Source organism: Mesocricetus auratus, unplaced genomic scaffold (genome assembly GCF_017639785.1).
Source record: "Mesocricetus auratus isolate SY011 unplaced genomic scaffold, BCM_Maur_2.0 Super-Scaffold_100015, whole genome shotgun sequence".
Lineage (NCBI taxonomy): Eukaryota > Metazoa > Chordata > Mammalia > Rodentia > Cricetidae > Mesocricetus > Mesocricetus auratus.
The window spans coordinates 609,109-628,734 of NW_024429198.1; the positions used below are offsets into that span (position 1 = coordinate 609,109).

At 38.8% G+C, this 19,626-nt stretch overlaps 1 long non-coding RNA gene across 3 annotated transcripts; it reads left to right on the forward strand.

The window, feature by feature from the left end:
• The first annotated feature begins 605 nt into the window (after positions 1-605).
• Positions 606-10,950, forward strand: LOC121144290. Of its 3 annotated transcripts, none has more exons than XR_005881610.1 (3): positions 606-658; positions 1,229-1,285; positions 9,833-10,950. It is a non-coding gene; the product is annotated as an uncharacterized LOC121144290 (long non-coding RNA). The 3 variants fall into 3 exon arrangements; XR_005881611.1 differs by having other exon boundaries at positions 609-662; XR_005881609.1 differs by lacking the exon at positions 606-658 and adding an exon at positions 663-751.
• The last annotated feature ends 8,676 nt before the right edge of the window (positions 10,951-19,626 follow it).

Consider the following 19,626-nt stretch of genomic DNA (forward strand, 5'->3'; position numbering starts at 1 on the left):
TATTTATATAAATACACATATATTTACATACTTAAACATATATACATACACATACACATGTGTACACATATATACACACAAACATGCACACATACACACTCGTACATACATGCACACACACATACACACATATATACATACATATACACACACATATACACACATACATGCATACACACACTATACACACATGTACAAACATACATACACACACATCTATACATACACATGCATACACACACACACACACACATATATCTCCCACCAAGGAGTCTAACTCCCAGAAACGTCTCATAAAATGTAACTTTCATTCTATTTTGTAAAATAAGTTTTCAAAAGTTGCATTTAATAAATAATAGTTACAGAGATTTTCCTGAGTTGAAGTTATATTTCTAAGTAGCCTAAAGTTGAGCCTTAGACCAGATTAAGTCAGGCCATCAGAGAGGTCCTGTGTTCTGCTCAATCATGACATTGTTTTATTGAATTATTCCACAGCCTGTTGTATTAGTGACCTTTTCCATTGCTGTAAGGAAAATACCTAACAATAGCAACTGAAGAAAGGAAGGGTTAACTGATTCACAGTTCTAGAATGTGGTCCATTGTGGCAGAGAAGGCATGGCAACAGGAGCATGAGACAGCTGGTCAGATGGCACCCACAGTCAGTAAGCAGAGAAGAATGAATGTTCATATGCAGTTCTCTTTTATTCAGGCTAATATCCCAGCCCATAATATGGTACCATCCACATTCAGTGTAGGTCTTCCTCTTCAGTTAAATCTTTCAGGAAATACCCTCATAGACATACCTAGAGATGCATTTCCATGGTTATTCTAAATTCAGTCAAGTTGACACTTTGATTAACCAAAACACTTGTATCAACATGCTATCAGAAGTACAGTTCATTGCTATATTCATTATCGTCATTAGAGTGCATTCTATGTTATCATTCATTACTCTGTGTCAAAAGTGTGTCTACAAAATGAAGAAAGCCTCAGTATTAGCTTAGAGAAATCTTGTGTTCTCCTGAGCTATTGTTTAATATTTACATGAAACATAGTCAAGATTAGTTAACCTTGATTTCCTCTGATGTGTAATTGCTAGGAAGCCTGGAGTAGTATTCTGGCTTATGTACCACAATGCATAGAAAATATCACCACAAATATTGTGCACCAAGCTTATCATGTTGTTTCTTATTTGTTTACATGTCTGATGATGTTATAATGCAAACAGTTTTGATGCGTTGATCAAGTTACTTTAGCACTCTTCACATGCATCTTCATTTGTAAGGTAAGTTGAATTTCAAACCACTTAGTTCCCTTCTGAACTTAGTAGTCTGCTACTCTATTAACTTGATTATGTACTTTGCGGAGGTGAAAGATATCTCCACGTCTTCTCACCACTGTATCAAAGTTCAGGGTCACCTTTGCACTTGACTTCACAGGGTTATTCAAATGCACTTGGGGATTTTCTTTTCCAAAGACAGAAAGAGTCGAGACCAGCTTGGCTGTATGTTTTGTAGTTAAAAATTACATTTCAACTTATTGAGAAAGCTGACAGGGTGGTGGAACAGCCTATCCATAGTCTCTTGGCTCATTTCAAACCTTTGCACTCTGTTGCTGTTAGAATAGCCTTTCAAAGTTTTGAAAATTACATCCCTTTTTGCTCACACTGTGCCCCAGGGACATTTTCAAGCTGTTTTGCTTGAAGGATGTAGAAGTTTTACCACTGCACTTAGCCTGTCAGTTCTGAGTTCTGACATTGGCTTCTGATCCAGGAAAAATTGTGTGCACATCTTCTTGTCCTGTTCGTACTCCATAGCTTTGGCATGTATTTCCCTTAGAATCAGTCCCCTGTTAATGACAGATGAGGTTAATTTCAAAATAATGTACCTAAATTTCACATTCATAAGCCTCATTTTTTCACACTTCAGAGTTACATGTCCTATTAGTATTTTTTGTATGTTATATTTGCATCACTATGACAAAAAATAATTCAGAGGAAGAAATATTTGTTGTGGCATATGATTTCAGTGAGGTTTAGTGTCTGTAGCCAGCTTCTTACCTGACAGTCTGCCTCACAGCAGTGGGAGCATACAGCAGAGGCTCTTAACACCATATAGGAACAGGCCAGAACATGGCAGGAACTAAGGGCGAGCTTTTAACCCCCAATGGTCTGCCCTGAGTAACCTGCTTCAGTCAGCTAGGGACAACCTCTATAAAGTACCACAGTCTCCGAAAAGGGTGCCATCAGCTTGGAGACAACCTCAAAACATGAACTTTTGTGGGGATATTTTACATTCAAACCATGATATGTGGGATTTGGAGAGCACTCATAGATGTGAAGTCTTGAAGAAGGTGCATTGCCCATTATTGACTGAAAAACTACTTACTGAATGTCTAGTCTGAGATGAGCCTTTTACAAGGCACTGGGAGTGCCAAGAACAAAATGAGCTTCCCAGAGTTTGTAATTGAGCACTCTCCTGAAGGGCATGGGACAAGGTCGCCAGTGTTATGGCGGAGGTAAGTGCATGCGAGTGAACAAGCACACACAAAGACACGTGAGTAAAGGAGCAAGATGCACCTTGTGTAGGCACCAGACGAGAAACAGAAGCGCTATTGAAATATTGTTGGAATTAATCTGGAATCTTAGCCCATGTTAACCTATTCATTTCATCTTACATTACAGGCAGACTCTAAAGTGGTGCTGTTGCTAATGATTAGAAATAAAAACAAACAGAAATAAACACCTGCCCTTCCTAGAGCAGGGCCAGTTCTGTTGAGTAGTTTGACTGCAAGTGACATTTCCCCATGCAATGCAAGCTGAGTCCTCCATTCTAAACATAAAACTGGATATCGTACCTCACATTTTGCCAGCTGTCCTGGGTTGTGATGGAATCTGGGGGGCATTTGATTGAACAAATGAAAACAGCCTCTGGGATTACATTAATTAAAAATGTACTGGCAAAACCTTCGGAACAGACCCCTCTGATAAGACGTGAGTTACAGATCTGGTGGAAATGAACACGAGGCCTGTGGCCTTCCTTAGTGACTCCATGTGGCCACTGAATGTTACTTTCCTGCCCTTGTCCTCAGTTCTCCTTGTAGACTGACTCCCTCCACAAAGCTGTCGAGTTCTGCTCCACAATCGCTTTACCTTTTACCTGTGTTCTAACTCCACATGATATCGAACTTAGTTTCTTAACACGAACTAAGACTATTTAAATCTATGGTGATCATATGAGTCCTTTCCCAGCTCATTATAAAATGGATGCAGCTATAATTTTGTACCAGTAGTTACAGTCTCACAACTACAAGAGGGAAACGATGCTTTCCTCAATTCCCCACAGGCAAATGATGCTGTAGTATGGTTTTGTGTCTATGGTAACCATTGGCTTTGAAGTTGCTGTGTTTAGAAATATTTAAAAGCTTGCTTTATTATTCTATAATTAATAATTGGACCTCTATGGCAATGGTAACAAGGAATAATGAATATGCTAAATTCTGTGTGAAACCTTTTATGAGTGATAATAAGATGAAATAGAAATAATAAGTAATTGTGCTAAAAAAAGGAAAGCAAATGGTAGAAAGGTACAATCTAATTCAGATGGAAAAGAAAGTTTATTAACATGATAATATTCTGCCAAGAGAATATTTTGTATAACTTAATTTGATATTAGCTTCCTTGGAAACTGATCTCGTTAAAATCATGTAACTAAAATGAGAGACGGTCACTGGGTTCTATGGTTTCATTCATTTATCCCATGCTATCCAGCCCTATCTCTTTTCTGTTCATTAAAATTTTTTGATGCATGGTTGACTAGGTTTGCAGTATTAGCCGTGAATTTTCTCTTTTAGCCCACTGTTGGCTATTCCAAAAATAAAGCAAACAGTATTGCACCATTAGGGATAGCATGCATGGCACTAGTGAGATTTCCAGAGATCTACAAGGATGGTACCAACTGGCAAACTAAACAATAGTGGAAAGACTACCTTAAATGCCCACCTCTTGTAACAAGTTTGACGACTACCTTATATGCCATCCTAGAACCTTCATCCAGTGACTGATGGAAGCCAAGGCAGACACCCAAAGCTAAATAGTGAACTGAACTCCTGGAACCCAGTTACAGAGAGTTCCCCCTCTAAATTCCAAAATTCCGCGGCTCCCTCTCCCCTCCACACATGGTCCCAATCTGCTCAGGAGATCTTGACTAATTCTCCTTCTCTGGGATACAATGCATATCTATCTCTTGTGTCTTCTTTAATTTCTTTCTTTAATGGCTCAAAGTTCTTGTGATACAGCTCTTTCACTTGTTTGGTTAGCATTACCCCAAGATATTTTATGTTGTTTGTGGCAATTGTAAAGGGTGATGTTTCTCTGATTTCTTGCTCAGCCCTTTTATCATCTGTATATAGTAGGACTATTGATTTTCTTGAGTTGATCTTGCATCCTGCCACTTTGCTGAAGGTATTTATCAGCTGTAGGAGTTCCCTGGTAGAGTTTTTCAGGTCATTATCATATCATCTGCAAATGGTGAAAGTTTGACATCTTTTCGAATTTGTATTGCTTGATCTCCTTTTGTTGTCTTATTGTTCTGGCTAGAACTGCAAGTACAATATTGAAGAGGTATGGAGAGAGTGGACAGCCTTGTCTTGTTCCTAATTTTAGAGGAATTGCTCTGAGATTCTCTCCATTTAGCTTGATGCTGGCAGTTAGTTTGTTGTATATAGCTTTTATTATATCTAGGTATGTTCCTGTTATCCCTGATCTCTCCAAGACCTTTATCATGAAGGGGTGTTGGATTTTGTCAGAGGCTTTTTCAGATGATCATGTGATTTTTGTTTCTCAACTTGTTTATATGGTGGATTACATTGATGGACTTTCATATGTTGAACCATCCCTGCATCCGTGATGAAACCTACTTGATCATGGTGGGTGAGTTTTCTGATGTGTTCTTGGATCCGATTTGCCAGTATTTTATTGAATATTTTTGCATCAATGTTCATGAGGGATATTGGTTTGAAGTTCTCCTTCTTAGTTGTGTCTTTGTGTGGCTTGGATATCAAGGTTACTGAAGCCTCGTAAAAAGAATTAGGCAAAGACCCTTCTGCTTCTATTGCGTGGAATTCTTTGAGGAGAATTGGTATAAGCTTTTCTTTGAATTTCTGGTAGAATTCTACACTGAGGCCATCTGGCCCTGGGCTTTTTTTTTAGTTGGGAGACTTTTGATGACGGTTTCTATTTCTATAGGGGTTATAGGTCTATTTAAATTGCCTATCTGTTCTTGATTTAATTTTGGCAGGTGATATCTATCCAGAAAGTTGTTCATTTCCTTTAAATTTTCAAATTTTGTGGAGTACAGGTTTTCAAAATATGACCTGATGATTCGCTGGATTTCCTCAGTGTCTGTTGTTATGTCCCCGTTTTCATTTCTGATTTTGTTAATTTGCATGTTCACATTCTGCTGTTTGGTGAGTTTGGATAAAGGTTTGTCTATCTTGTTGATTTTCTCAAAGAACCAAGTCTTCGTTACATTGATTCTTTGTATCGTTTTCTGCTTTATTGAGTTCAGCCCTCAATTTGAATATGCCCTGGCTTCTACTCCTCCTGGATGAGTTTGCTTCTTTTTGTTCTAGAGTTTTCAATTGTGTTGTTAATTCTCTGGTGTGACTACTTTCCAGTTTCTTCATGTGGGCACTTAGTGCTATGAAATTTCCTCTTAGCTCTGCTTTCAAAGTGTCCCATAAATTTGGGTATGTTGTGTCTTCATTTTCATTGAATTCTAGGAAGTCTTTAATTTCTTTTTTTATTTCTTCTGTGACCCAGGAGTGGTGCAATTGTGCATTATCCAATTTCCATGAGTTTTTAGGGTTTCTGATATTTGTATTGTTGTTGAATTCTAACTTTAAAGCATAGTGATCTGATAAGATACATGGAGTTATTCCAATTTTTTTTATACCTGTTGAGGTTTGATATGTTGCCAAATATGTGGAGCTGAGAAGAAGGTATATTCTTTTGTGTTTGGATGGAATGTTCTATAGATGTCAGTCAACCCCAATTGGGTCATAACTTCTATTAGTTCCTTTGTTTCTTTGTTAAGTTTCTGTCTGGTAGTCCTGTCCGGTGGTGAGAGTGGACTGTTGAAGTCTCCCACTATAATTGTGTGAGGTTTTATGTGTGGTTTGAGTTTTAGTAATGTCTCTTTTACGGATGTAGATGCCTTTGTGTTTGGAGCATAGATGTTCAGAATCGAGACTTCATCCTGGTGGATTTCTCCTGTGGTGAATATGAAATGACCTTATTCATCTCTTTTTATTGATTCAGTTTAAATCTAATTTGTTAGACATTAGGATTGCTACCCTCACTTGTTTCTTGGGTCCATTTGATTGGAAAACCTTTTCCCAACCCTTATCTCTGAGGTAGCATCTGTCTTTAAAGCTGAGGTGTGTTTCTTCTATGCAACAGAAGCATGGATTCCGTCTTCGAATCCATTTTGTTAGCCTGTGCCTTTTTATGGCAAGTTAAGACCATTAATACTGAGGGGTATTAATGACCTTTGATTGTTCATTCTTGTTTTGTAACGGTTGATGGGGGTGGAATTGTGTGTGGATTTCCACCCCTTTTCTCTTTTGGCTGTTGGTAAAGTGGGATTATCTACTGCCTATGTTTGTCTGGTTGTAGCTAACTTCCTTGGGTTGGAGTTTACCATTTAGAACTTTCTGTAGGGCTGTGTTAGTGGATATATATTGTTTAAATCTGGTGGTTTTGTCATGGATATCTTGTTTTCTCCATCTATAGTGATTGAAAGCTTTGCTGGGTATAGTAGTCTTGGCTGGCATCCTTGGTCCCTTAGTGTTGATAGAATATCTATCCAGAAGCATCTGGCTTTCAGAGTTTCCATGGAGAAGTCAGGTGTAATTCTGATAGGTTTGCCTTTATATGTTATTTGGCCTTTTCTTAGCTGCTCTAAGTATTCTTTCTTTATTCTGTATGCTTGGGGTCTTGATTATTATGCAGCGAGGGGACTTTTTTGTGGTCTACTCTATTTGGTGTTCTGTAACCTTCTTGTACTTTCAATGACATGTCTTTCTTTAGGTTGTAAAGTTTTCTTCTATGATTTTGTTGAATATGTTTTCTGCCCCTTTGAGTTGGGTTTCTTCACCTTCTTCTATACCTATTATTCTTAGGTTTGGTCTTTTCATGGTGTCCCATATTTCCTGAATGTTTTGTCTTGGGATTTGTTGGAGTTAAGATTTTCTTTGGTCGACGAATCTATTTCTCCTAGTGTGTCTTCAGCACCTGAGATTCTCTCTTCGATCTCTTGTATTATGTTGTTTATGCTTGCATCTGTAGTACCTGACTTTTCCCCAGTTTTTCTATTTCAAGCATTCCTTCAGACTGTGTTTTTTTTATTGTCTCCATGTCAGCTTTCAACCCTTGCACTGTTTGAATTGTTTCTTGTAATTTTTGCTTCATGCTTTCCTCCCTTTCTTGCATTTGTTGGACTTTTTTGGTATATTTTTTCTTCTATTTCTTTAAGGGATTTTCTCATATCCCCTTTGAGGGTCTCTATCATTTTCATGAAAGTGTTTTTAAGGTCATTCCCTTCTGCTTCATCTACACTGGGGTGATCATGTCTTGCTGGTGTAGAATCTCTAGACTCTGTTGGTATCATATTTGTTTTTTGGTTGCTGAGTGCCTTCTTATATTGCTTCTTTCCTATCACTTCTTACAGTGTGTGTAGAAAGAGCCTCTTCCTCTCCTGGTGGGTAGGTGACCAGGGTTCCCTTTCAGTGGATGCAAGCAAATCCAATACTCTCTTGCCTCTGCTCTCTGCTCTCTGTCCTCTGTCCTCTGTCCTGAGTGCCAACAGAAGTGGACTTGCTCTCTCTGCAGGCTCCTAGTCACTTGATCCTTGGTTGTCTCTCTGGGGTGAGTAGACCTGGCTATGCTCCCCAAGTCAGGGGATCCAAGAAAGGATGAGCAGGAGAGATTCGGGTCTAAGATGGGGACCCAGAGCTTGCCTCTGCCCTCTGCTGAGTTTCAAACTTTTAAGTCAGAAGTTGTTCAAACAAAATTTTATCAAAGTTGTTAATATATAAGGTTCATTTAATGCATAAAACCCAGGAGTTCCATCTACTTGATCTTATCTCACAGTTTAGAGAGACTAAGAAACACATTAATTTCTAATTTACAGACAAATGGACAGAACTAGGAAAAAAAATCCTGAGTGGGATAACCCACACCCAGAAAGACAAAATATAATAAAGAGAAAACTAACCAACATAGGACTTTTGGGGGAGGGCCTAGGCCCTGCCCTGAATGAACTGACAGACTCTGAAGATCTCCAATGGAGGGCCTCAACCTCCCTAGGGAACAGAGTGGGGATTGGGTGGGGGGGCTGGGAGACCTGGTGGGAGGGGAATGGGAGAGGGGGAGGGAGAAGGAGCTGGGATTGACATATGAAGCAAGCTTGTTTCTAATTTTAAAAAAAATGTCTTGGCATGCAAATGGACTTTGGGTGCCCATCCCACAATGAGAGATGCTCTCTTAGCCTGGACTCTTGGGGGGAGGGCCTAGGCCCTGCCCTAGATGAGATGATAGACTATGGATATCCCCCATGGAGGACCTCACCTTCTGTGGGGATTGGGGGAGGAAGTAGGGGGGTTGGTGGGAAGATGGGAGGGAAAGGGATAGGGAGCTGGGATTGACATGTGAAGCAACTTTGTTTCTGGTTTACATTTAAAAATAAAATAAGAAAACATTAAATTGTTGAACAATCACAGTTTTACTATGTTAAGATGGATGTTCAATATAAATCAAGTGTGATAAAATAATTCTAAAATAATAACAAAAAAATAACCAGCATACGGTCCACAACCACAGAGAACCTAAGTAACAAAGAGGGTATTAAGAGAGACATACATGGATCCACCTAGGAAGGGGAAAAAAGACAAGATATCCTGAATAAATTGGGAGCATGGGGGAATGGGGGATGGTGGAGAGGGAGAGGGGAGGAGGGAAGAGAAGTAGGGAAAAATATATAGTTCAATGAAAACAAGTTCAAAAAACAAACACCTAAATCTCTGTCCATAGGGTAAAGTATGGATAGATTTGGGAGTAGGAAATTAAATATCTATAAAATACTTTCTTTAATGTGACATAAAACAGATGCACAAAGTCAGATTCAAGAAAGAAAAACCCACACTCACATTTAGAGTGATGATACGGAATAAAAACCAGGCCTTCTTGTAGATGGCTTTTTCATTGGACTACCAGCTCATACACACACACACACACACACACACACACACACACACACACACACACACACACACACGACACAGAGACTTACTATTAATTACCAAAGCTTGGCCTATAGCTTAGAACCGTCCCACTAGCTGTTATAACGTGAATTAGCCCATTTATATTAACCTATGTTATTATTCGTGTGTTTTTACTTCTTTTCCATCTTGCACCCCCTGTTTCCTCTCCATGTCTTTTGACATCTCTCTCACACCTAGATTCATCTCCTCTACCTCTCTCTCTGCCTGGAAGTCCCAACTAACCTCTTCCTGCCTAGTTATTGACCATTCAGCTCTTTATTAAACCAATCAGAAGGCACCTTGGCAAAGACACACCTTCACAGTGTGCAAGAGAATTACTCCACAATATTTTCTTCTCCCACGATAGTCTTCAGGCCCCTTCTCCGTTTTAATTACTGATATGTAAATCATTTGACAGTCATGACATCGCATTGCTATATTTATTATTTTTAAATGTAGACTTACAGATTTACTATAAACTATGAATCTAACAATTACTTCTGATTTCCAGGTGCTATCAGACTGAAGGCATGTCTACCTTGGTGACAACAGAGCCATGTTCCAGGTCTTGAGGGAGCATGTCGTTTCCAAGTCAGAGAACAAGAAGATGGTTCCACAGAAGGGAAGGATGAGTGGGAAAGAGAAAAGCTGAAGTGAACTGCATGCTCTTCATAGTTCAGTGATGCTTCGGCCATGTTTTTATCAGTCTGGTCTGTTCAAACCCTTACAGAAGATGACATCACAGAGAAACTTTAAGATCAAAATAAGCTTACTATGCTTTAAATCAGATTTGGGAGGTGTATTTTTAAAACTTGATCATGTATATCTTTTCGTTATCATCTATTTCTGTCTATTCCTTCAGTATGAGCACTTTGTTTCCTGAGTAATTTGTTTTTCATTTCTGTGTTTGTATATCAATTGAGATAATATGGGCATGACTTCTCATACTGACAAAGATATTACCGGTTCCTGGTCATTTTCTGTTTGTTTTTCATGTTTCATCCATTTCCCACAGAAAGATAGTAACATCTAAATCATTCATTAATTTAAGCTGCAAACTACATTGTTGCTTTTTGATGAAAATTATCTCTGGACTCTGGCTTCATCATTAAGAGGAATAAAGTAGGTAGGGGAGTTTCTTGCTAATAGCTAGTAAAGCTAAAATTTATTTGTGCAAAATGATTTGGGGCCAGAGTAGATCTTAAGAGTAAGATAGCTATTGCCTGTCCTGGGTCTTAAACAAGAACATTGGTAGTTAACTTACCAGGAACGGAACAAATGGCTGGTCAGCATTACCCTGATTTTGGACATTTAAAGCTTGGTACATCTTGTTTGTTGAACAGAGGGACCACTTAACTCTAATAGCTGTTTTCAGGGTCAAATTTATTTTAAACTTTCAGCCATAAAAAAATACTGGAAACAAATGCTCTCAAAGCAAGGGTATTCTAATGTGAACAGGATAAGAAATGAGGTGTTCATTAGACTCGGGCCGCTAGGCAACCAGAATGTTGAGCCCAGTATGAAGAGTTCCTGACAGATGGTATTAGAGAGACTTGCCACTATCTGACTAAACCTCCATGAGTTCTTCAGGAAGTGAAGCTCTTGACATATTTTAATATCAAATATTTGGGTGCTGTCATAATTCTGCATTATTAGAATATCTATATGCTATATTCATCTTTTTAAAATGTAAAGTTTAATGTTTATAACATGCCCAACATTGCCCAAATATCACCACAAGAGAAAATTAGAATATTTTCTAATCTTCTCCCACCAAAATAAATTCCATAGTCCACTTGCCTCTTGCCCATTCTCTCAGCAATCACTAATCTTTCTCTTCCTCTAGATTTCTATATATTTGCCTATTCTGGATAATTTATCTAATTTAAATGATAGAACATTTAATTTTGTGACCAGTTTCTTTGATTTAATATAATGTTTTCAATATTCATCTATGCTGCTGGGTGGTACTAGTGCACTCCTTTAATGCCAGCACTCAGGACGAACTCTGAGTTTGAGCCCTCTTTAGAACTTGGTCTAAAGAGCAAGTTCCAGGACAGCTAGTGCTACACAGAGAAATCCTTCTAAAAAAACAAACAACAAGAAGAAGATTTATCTTTGCTATATCATGATGGATTCATTGTTATATAGTCCAATAATATTCCATTATAGTGATCTAGCACATTCTATAAGTACACTCAAAATAGATAGCTATCTTGGCTATATTTTCCTTTATCTTTCATTAATAATGTTGGTATAAATAGTTACCCTTGGATTTCCTTGGATACTTTATCTATTCTTTCAGTTGCATAGTTGTATGTGTGTCAACTGGGTCATATGGTAACTCTATATTTTAAAAACTTTTCTTAAATGGTCTGAACCAGTTTATATTCCCAACATTTATGTAAGAGGATGTCAATCTCACCATATCCTCATCAACATATTATTGTTACAGTCATCGAAGGATGTGTGAAGCTCTTTAGTTTGGGTTTTTGTATAGCTCCTTAGGAGAAATGTCTATTCAAGAACTTGACTTATTTTTTACCTTGGATTTTTGCATTTTATTGAGTTTTTAAGAGTTTTTATACATTTGGAATATTAGGCCTGTATCAGTTATGTGACTTACAGGATCTTCTTTCATTCTGTAAGGCATCCTTTTGTTTGGTTTAGTTAACATTTATTTCTTTTTGGTGATACAGGGTTTTGCCCTATGGTGCAGGTTGTCCTAAAACTAGACTTTGTTGTAAAGTCCAGATAATCTCTCACTTCTGGCTTCTGGGTTCGATGTATTTTGACCATGGTTCTGGTGAAACTGGATAGCTACACATAAAAGGTTAAACTGAATCCTTCCTTCTCCAGCTGAACAAAGCTCAATTCTAAATGGATCAAGAACCTCAATATAAGACCTGATACTCTGAGTCTGTTAAAGGAGAAAGTAGGAGATATGCTTGGAACCCACTGGAACAGGAAGTGACTCTCTAACCAGAACCTTAAGAGCACAGGCATTAAGACTAACAATTAATAAACGTAATCTCATGAAGTTGTACAACAAACAACACCATTGCTGAAGTCAGGAGGCAGCATACAGAACAGGAAGGAAATTTCAGCAGTTATATATCTGAGAGAGCGTTGATGTGTAGAATATACAAGAACTAAACATCAAGAAAACAAACAACCCAAGGAAAAAATGTGGCATGAAAATACAAATTAAAGCTATAAATGTAAACAGACATATACAGTAATTACATTAAATGTAAACAAAGTAATTAATTTAAAACATTAAAATTCAATAACAACCCAGAAGGCCACAGTCATCCTGGTATTCATATCCATCATTTCACTGCCCACTGGAACCAAGGAGGCACCTTGGAGGAAATAATGACCCCACCCTGGAGCCAGAAGACAAAAAGACACTCTGAGAATCCTAGGTCCCATCCATAGGACCAAAGCAACAGGAGTGACTCCCACTAGCCAAGTTTGAGCTGATTTCAACATTAAGAATTACCACGAACAATTTTAATATGCTGAGTGAAGAAAAATAAACTAATTTATACACAAAAGGAAAAAGAAAGTTTCAAATTCTGTAGAGGATGGGACTGTACCTGTGGAGTGCTAGTGAAGTGTACATGGGACTTTGTGTCCCATGACCTTGTGTCATGGGGGAAAGAACTACAAGGGTAGTTGAACGCTCATACTAATATAGAAATAAAAACTGATTTTTATTTTTTGTTTTACCATTGTGTCTTAGGATTTCTATTACTATGTAGAGACACCACGACCACCACAACTTTTTTCTTGTTTTGTTTTGTTTTTAGACAGAGTTTCTCTGTGTAACTTTAGAGTCTGTCCTAGAACTCACTCTGTAGACCAAGCTGGCCTCAAGGTCACAGAGATCTACTTGCCTCTACCTTCCAAGTGCCTGGACTAAAGATGTGCTCCACTACTGCCCAGCACCACAACTCTTATAAAGTAAACACATTTAATTGGGGCTGACTTACATCTCCAGAGGTCCAGTCCATTATCATCTTGATAGAACATGGCAGTGTTCAGGCAGACATGGTGCTGGAGAGGTAGCTGAGAGTGCTACATCTTGTATAGATAACAGGAAATGATCCGTCACACTAGGAGCAGCTTGAGCATATATGAGATCTCAAAGCCTGCCTCCACAGTGACACATTTTCTCCAACAAGACACACCTATTCCAACAAGGCCACACCTCCTACTAGTGCCACTCTCTACCTTTGGGGACTACCATATTCTGCAAATGTGCTAATTTCTTAATTATCTCTAATATAGCTGCAGTAGTTTTTAGGCAAAAGTCTATGTATTGGTGTATAACATAAAGGGAAAAACACTATTCACTTACCAGTGAATCCAAAAGCCGTTTTCATTTTCCTGTGGATGCATTTTCCAACCCAGTATGGAATGAAACTTTAAAAATAACAGTCATGCATTACATATTCTCCTCTGGAGGCTTTATGTTTCAGAAATTTTACTAAAATTAAAGTACAAGGATAGTGATTTATATTGTGATCTATGTATCATTATTGAAATTAATACAACTTTATAAAAGTATTAATAGTAAATTTTTTTTATCTTTCAAAGTTTCAATGAAACAAGTTTGAATATGCTTGAATTAAACTTGGCATTCCTTCTCACAATGAGAACAATGGACATTTGTGTTTTGTTTCTTAATGTAGTAGCTATATTTATATCAAGCTATTATTCTTTTTTTGTCACTTCAAATTGGAATCCATATCCCCAGATACCTAAGAACATGCTCAGTTTTATTGCTGGACAATATTTGTCTATTCACTTCTCTTAATCCCAGAACAATATGCCTGTTATAAGAAGTAAAGTAGGTGAGGTGCTGTCCCAGAGATTGTGTGAGAATCACCTTTTTAAAAACGTTTTATTAATTCTTTGTGGATTTCACATCCTCATCCATTCATATCCCTGTTCCTTTCTATCTGTCCTCTGCCTCGCTACCTTGCATAGCTCACCCTATGCAGCAAGGAGCAAGGGGCCAGCTAGTTCTTCCGTTCTCACATTGTCTGCCAGCCGGCTTACCTACACCCACACCTCCAGGGCCAGCTCTCCTGTGTTGCCTAGGTGAAGTACGGAAGCCGCTCTCTCCAGTGCTGTAGCTGATGAGGGCAAGACCAGTTCTCCGACTCTCGTGCTCCCAGGGCAGCTAGCCCATCAGCCACGGGTGGCGAGGGGCTATGGGGAAGATATCTTCTCCTCGCCCGTGCCACCACCTGACAGATGGGTGGCCTCTCCTGCCCTCAGGACTGGGCCACCCATTCCCCGACCAGTAGGGTCACTTCTACTGTTCTGCCCAAGTGAGGTGCAGGGCCCAATGACCTGAGTGCTGCAGCCAGAGAGGGGCAAGCCTAGCTCTCCCACTCTCATGACCTTGGGGTCAGCTCTCCCACATGCCACGGGCCCTGAGGGGTTGGGATGGGGTGTGAGAATCACTTTTATCCGTTTTTAAGTTGCACTTTACTAATGTTGGTAATACTTTACTTCATGGGATTTCTAAAAAGTGAGCTACATATCACTACCAGCACTCCCATTAATTATCAACGATCCCCAGCCTACAAATTTTCTACTTTAATGATTTTTTTTCTATGATGTGGTACAAAAAAAAAAGCATCTATGGACGCCATACCTTTCATTTTGAAATACTACCATTTCTAAGGCCAATAAAATGTAGTGTCTCTAGTTGCCAAAAGTTACACATTGAAGAAAAGGGGGCATCTTCAACCAATGGTACTAAGAAGACTGCATCCTCCTAGAGCCTTCATCCAGTAGATGATGAAGCAGAAGCAGAGAACCAGCTAAGCACTGAGCCGAACTCCTGGATGCAGTTGCAGAGAGGGAGAAGTAATGAGCAAAGGGGTCAAGACCAGGCTGGGAAAACCCACAGAAACACCCAACATGAACAAGGGGGAAGCTCATGGTCCCTAGACTGACAGCTCGGAAATCAGCATAAGACCTAACCAGGCCTCCTGAATGTGGGTATCAGTTGGGAGGCCTGGGTAGTCTATGGATCCTCTGGTAGTGGAACAGTATTTGTCCCTAGTGTACGAATGGGTTTTGGGAGCCCATTTTCTATGGAGGGATACTTTCTCAACCTAGACACACAGAGGATGGCCTAGGGTCTGCCCCAAATGATGTGACAGACTTTGATTATCCCCCATGGGAGCAGAAGGGGCATAGAATGGAGGGTTATGGGGGGCATGGGAGGATGAGAGGGAGAGGGAACTGGGATTAATATGTAAAATAAGACTGTTTCTAATTTAAATAAAAAAGAAAAGAAAAGTAAGAAGACAGCATCAACATGGAGGCTGGAACTACACTCCTGTTATCACCCCGCACAAAAAATGTTCTCCAAATGGGCGTGAACCTCAGTGGAAGACTTGAAACTATGAACGTGCTAGATGAAAAAGTAGAGAGAAATGCATCAGGCACAGACACAGGCTTCTTGAATATCTGGCCTTGGACCACCCAAAGAGAAGACCAACAACCAACAACAGGAACTCATAGAAGAAGAGGCCTATAGAATGGGAGAAAAGAATTTTTCCCAGCTACACACCTGCAGAAAATTAATATATAGACCTTACAAAGAACTCAAGAAACTAAACACCAAGGAAATACCCCAGTGAAAGAGTGACCTGGGAATCCCGGAAAAAAGAAATAAAATTGGATTATAAATATTTTTTTAATTTGGTCAGCATTCTTTTTTTTTTTTTTTTTTTTTTTGGTTTTACGAGACAGGGTTTCTCTGTATTGTTTTGGAGGCTGTCGGTCCAGCCTGGCCTCGAACTCACAGAGATCTGCCTGCCTCTGCCTCCCGAGTGCTGGGATTAAAGGCGTGCGCCACTACTGCCCGGCTTGGTCAGCATTCTTAGCCCTTGAGAAAAAGCAAATTAATGTTACTCTCAGACTGTGTCATCCCAGTCAGAACCAAGTTATATTAGTAAAATAAATGTCAACAAATGCTGGTGAGGATGCAGGAAATGCAAGACACTGATCCACGGTTGGTGGGAGTGTAAATTGGTAAGGCCACTGTAGAAATCAGTGTGGAGAAAAATATAGAACTGTATTTAAGAAAAAATTAAAGCTATCACACAACCCAGCGCTATCATTCCTTGCCACATATGCAAAGAAGACTATCCCATTTCTGTGATTCTAGAACATCCGTGTTTATTGCTGCTGTATTTACATATCTAGTCATTGGAATTAGCATATATGTCCATCACCTGGTGAATGGATAAGAAAAGTGCAGTACATATACACAACTTAATTCTTTGCAGTTGCAAGGAACATTGGAATCAGAGATTGGCAGGAAAACGAATGGATCTGGAAAATATTATGTTGAGTGAGGTGTCCCAGACCCAGACAAACACTGCATGCTCTCTCCTATGTGAATCTTAGCTTCAAATTTCTAGATTTGTGTGTTTAACTTGGAATGTCTGTGGGGACTGAGAAGCTAGACAGGGGTCACGGGAGGTTGATTGGGGAAGAGGCCTTGAAGGGGGGAGGGGGAGGTAGAACACAAGCCAGGTGAAAGTAGAAGAGATACTGGGTATGGCAAAGGTTATACAGAGATGAAGCGGAAGAAAAGGGAGGGGTTAACCAAAACTTAGGAGATTTCAAACAGCTCCATGGAGTATTGTGCAAGCTAATTTAAAATACAGTTTTTCAGAGAGATTTCAATGGAGGGTAATGCTACTCCCAGAAGCCTTGAGTTGTTGAACAAAAATCCCAGACATGGGATACTTTTCCATGTGTTACTAGTGCAGGAGTCCCTCCAAACAATACAGACCACACCCTTGTTCTTGAATGCCTACAGGACTGAACAGAAAATTCCTATCAATGAGGACAGCACATACGTTGTTTGCAGGACCTAAGGAAATTAGGCAAAAGAGAGTTGGAAACTTCCTCCTTGCTGATGAGTTGTCACCGGACTGGAAGCTGCCCCTTTGGGGAAGGGGGTAGTGGAAACTCAGCAAGGTTTGCCCTCAGCTCTGAGTCCTGCTTGCTACAATACTGACCTGACAGGAAAGACGTGCCTACACACTGGCATGACATTTGGGGGAACCAAACACCTACTGATTGGATTTAAGGCCTGCTCTACAAGGCAGAATTCACACACGGTACTGTAGACCTGACCTAAAACTCATGCCTGGGGGAGTCATAGGCCACTTTTCTTTGTCAGGTTGTTTGGTTTGGGGTTCTGTTGTTGTTGTTGTCATTGTTGTTACTGCTGCTAAACAAAAGAATCAAAGCCCCTAAATACTGATGTTTATACCCACAGAGCTATGGACGCTAGAGCGTCAGTCACCCTTGGAGATGCTTCTTTCTGCAGCAGGTAGCAGTCAAGGCAGAGAGTACAGTAAATCGATTCACAGAATCTTATTATGCATAAGCCCATTTGTCTATTTTCTCATCTTTGCCTATACTTTGGATGTCATAGTCATAAAAATTTTTGCCAAAACCAGTATCAGAAAGTTTTCTCCCAGTGTTTCCTTCTGGGGGTTTCATATCTTGAAATCACAATACTTAAATCTTTATGCCTTTGGAGATGTCTTCTTTTATGGTGTAAGATAAAGGTCTGTTTTCATTCTTTTACATCTAGACATTGAGTTTTCCTAATATCACTTTTAGAAGAGACTGTTTTCTTATATGCTTTCTTGACACTCTTTTGATGAATGGGTTTATTTCTAAGATCTCTATTCTGCCCCACTGGTCCATAAGTTTGTCTGTATGCTGACACCATGCCCTTTTAGTTACTGTAACATTGTGGATCTGTTAAAGTCAGGATGTAGCACCTTTACTTTGTTTTTTATAAGATTCCTTTGGTCTTTTGTGAGTCCACATTAACTATATAGTATTGTTCTTTCTATTTCTATGAAAAAATACTATTGGGCTTTTGATAGACGTTACCCTAAATCTTAGAGCGCTTTGCATAATATGTACATCTAATGTTACTAAGTCTTACAATCCACATATCCTTTTTTATGATTGCATCTTTCTTAATTCTTTTGTCAGTGCTTAAATAATACCTTTCAAAAGTTTTATGTTAGCACCAGGGTGTGACTCAGTGCTAGAATGTTTCTCTAGTATCCCCCAAGGTCCTGTGTTCTATCCCAGCACATAAAAAAATAATAATTGGAAATTTATGTTACCCTTCCAAATACCCACTATAAATAATCCCCAGGAGTTCAAATGAGAAAGTATTTTTTACTTCAGTTTGCCAAACTAAAGCACTCGTGTAACTTAAGGAGAATTATTTTTCCTGGGATAATTTTTGTTTAACCGCAACAAGATTGAAAATTTTATAAACATAATAACTCAATCAAAGGGGAGGTTTTGCGTGTGACAAATTAGGGAAAAGTTATTAGAATATTCCAGAATTTTGATAAAAATATATTTTATTACAGTTTTATGTGACCTTTGGAGATCATTTAATAGTGCTTATTAAGGCCTGGAGAGACAGCTCAGAGTTTAAAAACACTGTCTTCTCTTCCAGAACACCCACATTTGGTTCCCAGCACCCATTTGGTGGCTCACAACCATTTGTAACTCCAGTCCCAGGTGATCCTATGCCTTCTTCTAGCCTCTACAGATACTAGGAACACATGAAGTGCACAGTCATATATGCATGTAAAAGATTAATATACATAAAACAAACTTTAAAAGATTAAAAAATAAAAAGTGATGCTGTACATGGTTATTCATTCAAGATATACACATTTACCAAATTCAAGGCATGTTTTAAAATTCTAGTGGAACATCATTATTCATTGGATTCTTTGGCAAACAGAAAAGAATCTAATATAGCAGAAAAGTTCAATTGATTTTAAAATTAATCTCATGCAAGCCCTTGGTATGTTTATTCATATTTTCTTCACACTGCTGATACAGAGGAAGTGAAACTTACAGGAAAATCCTCAACACTTTCTAAACCTAGACATTAACACATAGATTTGTCCAGTCATCTTATGGTATCCATGAGGACTTTTATAGCAATGTAAAAATAAAACTAAAAGAAGCATTATACTCATAGCCTCATCCTATCCCCATTTTTTAAATGGACTCACTACCCCAATATTTTTACATCTTTTTAATATAAGATTTTGAGATTATAATTTGACTACATTTCTTCCTTCCCTTTCATCTTCCAAACCCTCATACATAACCATCCCAGCTGTCTTTTAAATTCATGGTCTTTTTTTTCACTGTTCTTGTGTGCATATACATTGACATTCCAAAATATAACATGTTCATTTGCAT